Source organism: Oryzias latipes, chromosome 8 (assembly GCF_002234675.1).
Source record: "Oryzias latipes chromosome 8, ASM223467v1".
Taxonomy (NCBI): Eukaryota; Metazoa; Chordata; class Actinopteri; order Beloniformes; family Adrianichthyidae; genus Oryzias; species Oryzias latipes.
This window is the reverse complement of record NC_019866.2, coordinates 8,818,953-8,828,083: the sequence shown is the minus strand read 5'-3', so window position 1 is coordinate 8,828,083 and position 9,131 is coordinate 8,818,953.

Genomic DNA, 9,131 nt, shown 5'->3' with positions numbered 1-9,131 from the left:
TTCTAAATTCTTACAGCTTGTAGGACTGTTCTATTCTAAAAGTAAGAATAACTCTTTCAAGGATAACATCATACATGTTTGCTTGAGGTTTAAAATGACCTCGTTATGAGATTTAAAAAAATGATATACAACTAGTCCAACTTAAAGTTTGAAGCCCATTGAAACAACTATTGTCGTAATATTGGGTTATATAAATAAAATTTACTCAGACGCATCCACCTCCACAATGAACTGTTTGGAGAAGTCAGGCCGAGTCAGGATAGGAGCTGCAGAAAAACGTCAATTCACCTCAGTAAACGCCTTATTTGCTCCCTCAACCCAGACAAAACATACCTTAGCCAAGGTGAGTCTGTGAAAGGGTGCAACCATGCCATTGAAGCCTCGCATGAAATGCCTGTCGAAATTTGCAAACCCCAGGATGCGCTTTAACTGTTAACATCCAGAAGGGACAGGCCACGCAAGAACGGCTTTAACCTTAACCATTTGCATTGTCCCAGGGGTAATCACGTGGACAAGAAACTTGGTCTGAGTGGCGTGGAACTTGCATTTTTTGGGTAGTACAGCTGGTCTTGAGAAGGCTGTGTAAAATGGCTCTGATGTGCTGCACGTGGGTGTCGAGATCTGGGTAGAATATCAAAATGTCATCAAGGTACAAAAACACAAATTTGTTTATCATACATCATATAAGGAAGGTCATTGATTAGACTCTGAAACATTGCAGCAGCACTTGTGAGACCAAAAGGCCAGAAACCAGATACTCGAAATGACCACTGGGATGTTAAATGTGGTCTTCCAGTCATACCCCTCCTGTATGTGAACCAGATGGTATACACTCCGCAGGTCCAGTTTGGTGAAGATCAGGGTCCCTAGGGAGGGGATAAGTTTTCTGGACAGTGATGTTATTCAACCCCCCTGTAATCAATACAAGGCAGTGGACCCCTATTCTGCTTGCTTACGAAGAAGCTTGCCCTGCTTGCCCCTGCCGGAGAGGAAGAGAAATAGATTATTCCAGCCAGTAGACTCTCCTGTAGGTACTCCTCCATGGCCTCCCATTCGGGAAGAGAAAAAGGGTAGATTTGACCTGTAGGTGGTTAAGTCCCTGGTAGGAGATCTATAGCACAGTCATAGGAGCGGTGAATGGGCAGAGACTTAGCTCGAAGCTTACTGAATACCGCACTCAGATCATGATACGCAGAGGGGACATTGTTGAGGTCCAGAGGTTCAGGAGGAGGTTGTCTATTAACAGTGGAACGCTCAGCCGCCTCAACCAAACAATTCATCATACAAAAAAAACTCCAGGACAATACACGTCCGGAAACCCAGTCAATGTAAGGAGGATGTTAACATAACCAAGGAAAACCTAATATTACCTGTGGTTTCAAAGATTCCACTATGTAAAACCATATGAGTTGATTGTGGTTACCTGACACAGTCACATTCATATTTACAATGTGTGCAGAAAACCAGTGTGTGACTGAACCGTTAAATGCATGAATTAGCAAAATTGTAGTTAAAGGCTCAACAGAGAGTTTGTTCACCACGTCTTGTGAAATCAGGTTGTCATCAGAACCAGAATCAATCAGGGTATCAAAGTCCAGAAGGTTTCAAGGATTTAATCAAAATGCCAAACAAAGCAACAGCATAGAAGACGCTTCAACACCAAACACAGAATATGCAACCCTTAAAAAACGAAGTTAGACAAGATAATTGCAGGCAAATGGGACCATTTTGGGAGAGACCACAGCTAAACCTGCAAAAACAGAACTTTAAAACATCTCCAAGGGGCAACCCATAACAGCATTTGTATACATTTCCTACTAGCTTCTTATTGACCAGTGATGTGAGACTTTAGTAACTCTAATAGTATGCTTTACTGTTTCATGGTGTAGTTTGTCTGTTGCAGCAGGAAAAGACTCTGACATCAGTGCACTTTGATCTCCATTGGGGCAAAGAAACTCAGTGCTATTGGTTAGTCAATGTAATTTCCTTTCTTATTACTTTTCAGTTTATTTAGCTCTACTTTTATTAGTTCTGGTTTGTTTTTGGCCTTGATCCCGGTCGGTGTCATACCAAGCATCCACAGTCTATTCCTGATATCAAGGGCAAGGACCCAGGACCCGTGGGTTGACTCATTAAAACTATAATTTTACCCTGTCCTGTCCATTTTCTGAAGGTATTTGAGTTTGGTGGCGGTGACATGCCGAAACCACTTTAGGCTTCATTTTCACCACATAGAATTCTGTGGGTATCGTCAGATGCTATCAGTTCAGTGTGCTGCCTGAGAGTGTCACTGTGTTTATTTCTGGCACCAAAAAAGTCAGATAAACTGGTTTTACAGTTTTTACAGTACATCTAATCCTGACAAAGACTACTAAATGAAGGACAGGGGCCATCGCGCAACTGTAATTTTATGTTTATAACTCATGCTTATCTCTTTGAAACCTATAATCTGTTCTTCCTCCATTTCAGAATGGTGAAACATAACTCGGGATGAGAATTTTGTTGACCAACAAGCACAATGTAATTGATGACATTGTTGTGGTGGCACATTAAATATAGATATTACTCTTAAATATAGAGTATATTTACAGTCTTGTTACTATTGGAGAGAGGGTTAAGGTTTTGAAGGTCATGTTGAAATGTTTACAAGATTTACATAATTTTATAATTGGAATTCAAAAGTTGACATAAAACACACCTTTGAATAAAACCTATTATTATAAGTGATTTGGTAAATGGTAAATAGCAAATACTTGTATAGGGCCTTTCTACTTCCCGCGAAGGCCCAAAGTGCTTCACTGATTGCTGCTCTGCTGCTGCCGAACACTGGCGCCAGCCATCCACCAGAGGCAAATTATATATATATATGTCATTAGTCATATAGAAAATGGGCTTTTATGACTCCCCAACATCTCTTAATGAGGTATATTTGGTGTAAGTACAAAAACTTTTGGATACATGATTAAAATAGCCTATGTTAAAATATGCATATTTGGCTACCCTCCAAGCTGAATACTTGTTGACTTCAAAGCTAAGATATAGAGTAAAATATGAAAGTGCAGCTCTTAAAAATAATAGGTGAAAGAGTGAAGTCTGTCAAAAAAAGAGCTAAAAATCCTGGATTCTCAATTGTTTTCTTTAAAAATTTGTTTTGGAACAACATTTGTAAAGCATTTCTTTATGTTTTTATACAGGCTATAAGTATATGAATATATATACATATATATATATAGAAAGAGAAAAAAAAGCAGTGGAAAGTAGAGTGCCTCAAATATGTCTGTAATGTTGTTTACTAGAAGAATTAGCTTGCATTTACAGAAACAAGACACCAGTCCTCTTAACCTTTTGAGCAGGAATGAGCAGTGCTGTGGGGGAGATATCATGTTTTGCAGCTGCCTGTTGAATTTATTTGATGACCATCTACATTTTTCAGACTTGGGGAGGGTATACTTCATAATCAAAAGAAGAACAGTATCAACCAGTGTTGCTTTATGTATCAGGGATATAAAATGATGACGGATGATCTTCCACAGCATTTGAAAGGGGTCTGTGAGCCCTCGTAGTTGGCTCATTTTTTAAGGACTGTGTTGACTCAGTTTTTAACACATCTTTACATCCTCTTTTACTCCATAGCAGATGCAGTCCTATAACAACGTCATGAGTTAGAGGTCTTTAGTGCCTGAAAAGTAAGTGTTTGAAGACTTTAAGTGACCCTACATTGTTTTGTTGTTTTTTGGTGCAGTTTGTCTTGTAGTAAAATTGTTGCCTGCTGACAGCTCCAAAATGTTTTTCACCTTGGGGGATGTAATGTGGCGTGCTCAGTTAACTGTGACACAGCATAACACACAAACATATTTAAAATATCTGCCTCATTTGTTGTAACTTTAACAGTTAATATAAATGAAATGAAAAATTAAATGAAAAATTGCATGCCACTCTTTTAAAAAAACATTTATGACAACTTAAATTAAGGATCTTGGTCAAATATGCAGTTTGGAAAATTGTTAACAATATATCCTATCTCTTGTTCTCAAGAAACTATCCCAGGGTATTTCTCCAAAGTTTTAGAATTTTTTTGGGAACTGGTCTAATGGAAAACATCTGTCACATTCCTGATTTTTATTTGCTATTTTACTGAATAAAAGTTATTGAGGAAAACATCTCTGTGTTTTTGTTTTTATTAGATACTTCTGAGTTCAAATGTTGATTTTTGTGATGCAACATTAAATATACATGTCTGGTAAAGCAGTTACACCACCAGTATGATAAGTAAAATTGCAAACATTTTCATGCAGACATTTTTACATTAAATTATTTTAGATGCAATGTCTGGCTGAAGTACTTACATAAATGCAACGTATTATAATCTAAATGTTGACTAAATTTAATACGTTTTTCTGTTTATAAGCACACCAAGATGAGAATGTTTAAAATTCATGAACAAACCAACATGACACAGAAATAATTTTTAGTTAGCAACCTGTTTTTTAAAAAGACAATTTTTGAGGACAAATCAATAGTTGGTTCATATTTTATGACGAGTGGTGGTTCTGGATGAAATGACGCCCTGGGTGAGCCACACCAGTTGCGCCCCTCGCTGCTCCCCAAATACGACACTGAAATGTACAATTGCTTATTATGGTTACTTTATTGTTCAAATATTCAACAAATAAAAATGATCAAAAGTGCAACTAGATGCTTGTAAATTCTTAAAGCTTGTAGGAATGTTCTATAACTCTTTCAAGTATAACATCACGCATGTTTGCTTGAGGTTTAAAATGACCTCATTATAAGATTAAAAAAAATTACATCCAACTAGTCCAATTTAAAGCTTGAAGCCCATTGAGACAACTATTGTTGTAATATTGGGTTAGATAAATAAAATTGAATTAAAATTGGTCTGCTTCTCTTAGTAGCAAACCAAAAATGTGCCTTAATGCAGGCAAAGTCATCAATCAAATCCTCATGTTAGTTTCTCAGCAATGGTGTGGTTTATACATAACACTACTAAACCAGATAGCTGATATTGAGCCATAAATGATCTTAGGAATATTTTGCTAAGCTTAAGCTTTTTTATTCTTACAACTAGTTCTTTCTACGTTTTCATGCAGTGGTTATGATCCGAGCTATTGTCATGTGAGATGATCAAAGAACTGGCATGCCACCAGTCATTAAATCCAGGGTTTGTTAAACTAATTTTTTATTTTGGTAAAAAGGTTTGAAGCAAAAATCACAAGAGCCGAACATATTTTTCCGAGTACACCAACCATGTTATTTTCAGCACTTCTCCACTAACCAAAGTTTATTTAAAGTACTGGTGATAGCAGCTTCTTCCATCATTGTCATTCCTGGGAAAAACAAATGTGGATAGCTCCTCAATTGGTTCTCTGCAAACCAGATGTGTTCGATTCCTGCCAGTGATGGATAAGGGCCAGTTAGCTGGGTCAGTGGACAGTTCTTCATCCACTGAAGCTGCTGGATGGAGATGTTTTTGTGTTTGTAATCCTAAAAAAGGCACATATTTTGTGAATAAATAAGTGTTTACGTAATTTGTTGAGGCAATATGGACTGTCATACATTTTATGAAATTATGTACACACTTTGACTGACTATGAAAATATATACCATATCACCTTGTAATTTACAATAATGTGCAAACCTGATGTTTCTTGCCATTGTGGAGAAGATGCAAATGGCCCTTCAGCGTCTGTGCGAATGTTTGGCTCTGCATCCTACTCTAAAACAAGTTCTGAAGTGGTCTTCGTCTCCTTCTGAATGACTGAGGTAGATGGCTGTGGGACATCTTTATCAGCATGGACCACAGCAGGTGCTTCCAAATATTTTATCTAATATGACTGGCAAAATAGAACATTCTTACAAAATATTTAGACAAATATACCAAGGTACAAGGGATTGAAACTGTATATTTTTAATGCAATTCCTGACAACAAGCTGAGGAACCACCACAATGTATTTCTAATAATACTAAGAATAAGATACAAAGTACTAAATATATGTAAGGACAAATATCTAAACAACGTGACAACAGGTCATCATATCGTATTATGCTTTTTCAATAATGGCATGAGTGAAGGAATTAATTAAAATTGGTTGGATATGAGTGAATATAAAATTGAGATCTAAATATTCATCACTAACTGGTTGAATTTCTTGTTCAGATTCATAATCTTTTCTTTTTTTTCTACCATCTAGTCAGTCTGATTTCTGCCTTCCATCACAATCTCACACCCAATGATCTCTCAGTCTACATATCCAACATCCATCATCATCTTGCTCTGACCCTCTGTCGCCACTTCCTCTAAACCAGGGGTGTCAACCATGGGGCCCGCGGGCCGTATCCGGCCCGCCAGGTGCTTTAGTCTGGCATAGACATGAAGAGTAAAAATTAAAAGTATGTTTAAAAAAGAAAGCACGTTTTTAGTCCATTCCTGTGGCGAATTATGAGTTTTTAAAGAAGTAATCGAAATGTGCAATTCCGCCACTAGGGGGAGCAAAGGAAAAGCAGAACAGGAGAAACAGCATATCTCTGCATGTGACAAAAGCAAAGCCTAACAGCTCTGCGTCTGGGTAGGCAATAGTTTGGTTCCCTGTGAGCCTCACCAATGTTACGTTGCTATAAGAATGATCAGTAGTGACACCCTAATGACCAAAATGTTGGCAAAAAAAAAAAAAGGTTGAAGTGAAGTCCTGAGCTTTCTGGGAAAAATTTACAGTTTTATTTGTTCACAGAGCTGAATTCAAAACCTGCATGCTTGGTATGTCATCAAAAGGTCACAGTGCTCAGAGAATATAACTTTCAGCACCACAATGAGACTCACCTTATAGAAAAGATACACCATTTGCAGTTAAGAAAAAATAAGATTTATCAACTCTTAGCTGGACTGATAAATAACTGTCTGCATTTACTGAAGCTGTGATGTCAGAGATGGAGCAGTGACACCTTGTTACCTTATTGCAAACAAGTTGGTGCAAACATCCTAACCATTTTTAGATGGTAAACTTGTTAAAAGATGCTGAAGGCTACAGAAAGGTTTTATCCCAAAAAGCAGTCGACCTTTGCTAGCAAAAGTCTGTCAAGGATCACGATTACAGATCCAACATCTCTGAGGAGACTTGGGCGCCAAATGAAGGAATCCAGTCATTTATTGCATTTTCAGTTGCTATTGATGAAAGCACAGACATCACAGATATATACAGCTGTGCATATTTATTAGAGGTGTTAAAGAGACCATCACAGCGAAGTTTCTGGAGTTGTTGGACACAACAACAGCTGATGACATAGTCAGCTCTCTAGTTACTGTGCTGGACGATGTTGGAGTAAACTGGTCACGAGATGTCAGTTTGGTCACTGATGGCGCCCCATTAAAGGTCAGGATGTAGACAGGTGTTCCCACTGTGTTTTGCACACTTGAATGACAGTAAATGTGTTGCTGCACAGGATTTGAATCCTGACATTGATGGCCTGGTGAAGTTTAAGGAGAGAAAGGGAGGTTAATTCCAAACTCCTGTGTTCACAAATGTTTGCAAGTTTAATTTAGTGTAATTTTTTAATGGTTTGGACATTTACATTTTAGGCAGGTGTTTCAGTTGTTTCCCGTAGCCCCTTTTGAGTTTATTATCGGGTTTGCTTCAGTGTCAGATGTGAAATCTGTATAAAATTAAATAGACCTTTTTTTCTAAATGGCATTCTTTCTTTTTGTTGCTTCATTTAACCACAGCTTTGCACAAGTTAATTCTTCAATATTTTTGGTCATTTTTTTTTTTTTATTTGTAACCGTTGAACTAATTCAGTACATGACTGTACTCCAAGATTCCCTTAAAACTGTAGTTTTTATCCCATTTTCTCAACAATTTAGTTGAACCTGGATGAGCTCTCTCCATGGATTTTGGATCCCCTGTTAATTCTAGTTTTCTGTCCGAATTCCCCATTATGTATTTATTTATTTTAGTCACAGAGTGTGATCAGAACCAACAGAGAATGCCTCTCTAGACCGAATTTCACTCTCTGTGCAACAAGATTCTAGGACAGACTGATTGTCTGATCCGGTCACACGTTGTAGGGTCCTCCCAGCAGTAATCTAAAGCCTAATAAGATGAAGCTAGTTCTATTTTAACTGATCAGCAGCCTTGTGTTAACACCGCAAGGTTTCCAGCTGCCTGCTGCTTCGAACAAGTTCACTCCATTTACACATTGTGAAAGAAATTTTTTTATTATTATCATTGTTTAAATGTATTTGGTTAAATGTATGTTTAAATGTTAACTTAGATTGGCCTTTTTACCTTTTTAGAAAACAGTTCTGTGTTTGTTAATCTGTTTCTCCTCCCCAGCTAGGATGAGGGGGTTTTACGACACACTGTCCTTAGCTAATAAGGAATACTGTTTGAACTGAGAATCCTCCCAAATAGTTCACTATACGACACCCCCTAATTTACATTTTTCTTTGTTTGGAAATTGTAACCTCCTACTTGAATTCTTAATAAAAGGAGCACTGGGAGAAGCAGACAATTTGAGAAGAGAAGGGTGGTGGACTTTTTCTGTCACACTTGCTTTCCTCTTGTTGTGGTTGGTTATTTCTAATTGTGTTTTTCTTTACTGCCCAGATGTATTTATCTGACACACATGCACTTTCATTCACACACACAAAAACATTTTTTTTGACACTTTTAAGTTTCTTTAAGAATTCTAGGCCTTTTCGGGACTCTAACCCTTATAGGCTAGAGGACTCAGCGATCTGAGCAACCTGGCAACCTTCAGTTTTCAATAAAAAGAGGCTCCATGCACTAGGAAGGCAGAACTCCTCTGTGACAATTCGCGCTGTCACACACTGATTCTCCTTCTAAAGAAGTCTAGCAAAAGTTCTCATCTCCTGTGTGGTTCTTCTCTTTGTAAAGGAAAAATTCATAACCCTAACACACTACATGGGCATGCAAGGCAGGAGTCAAACCTGCATTCTTAGGATCATGGGTCGACAGCCCTAACGCTATACCACGGCCACCCCCATGCACAGGAAACCATCAACTTACTTTTTAATAGCATTGAGCATCCTCAACTCACTTAAGAAAAAGCGGACAAGATGAATCTTTAACAGAAAATGAACTGGTAGCTGCCC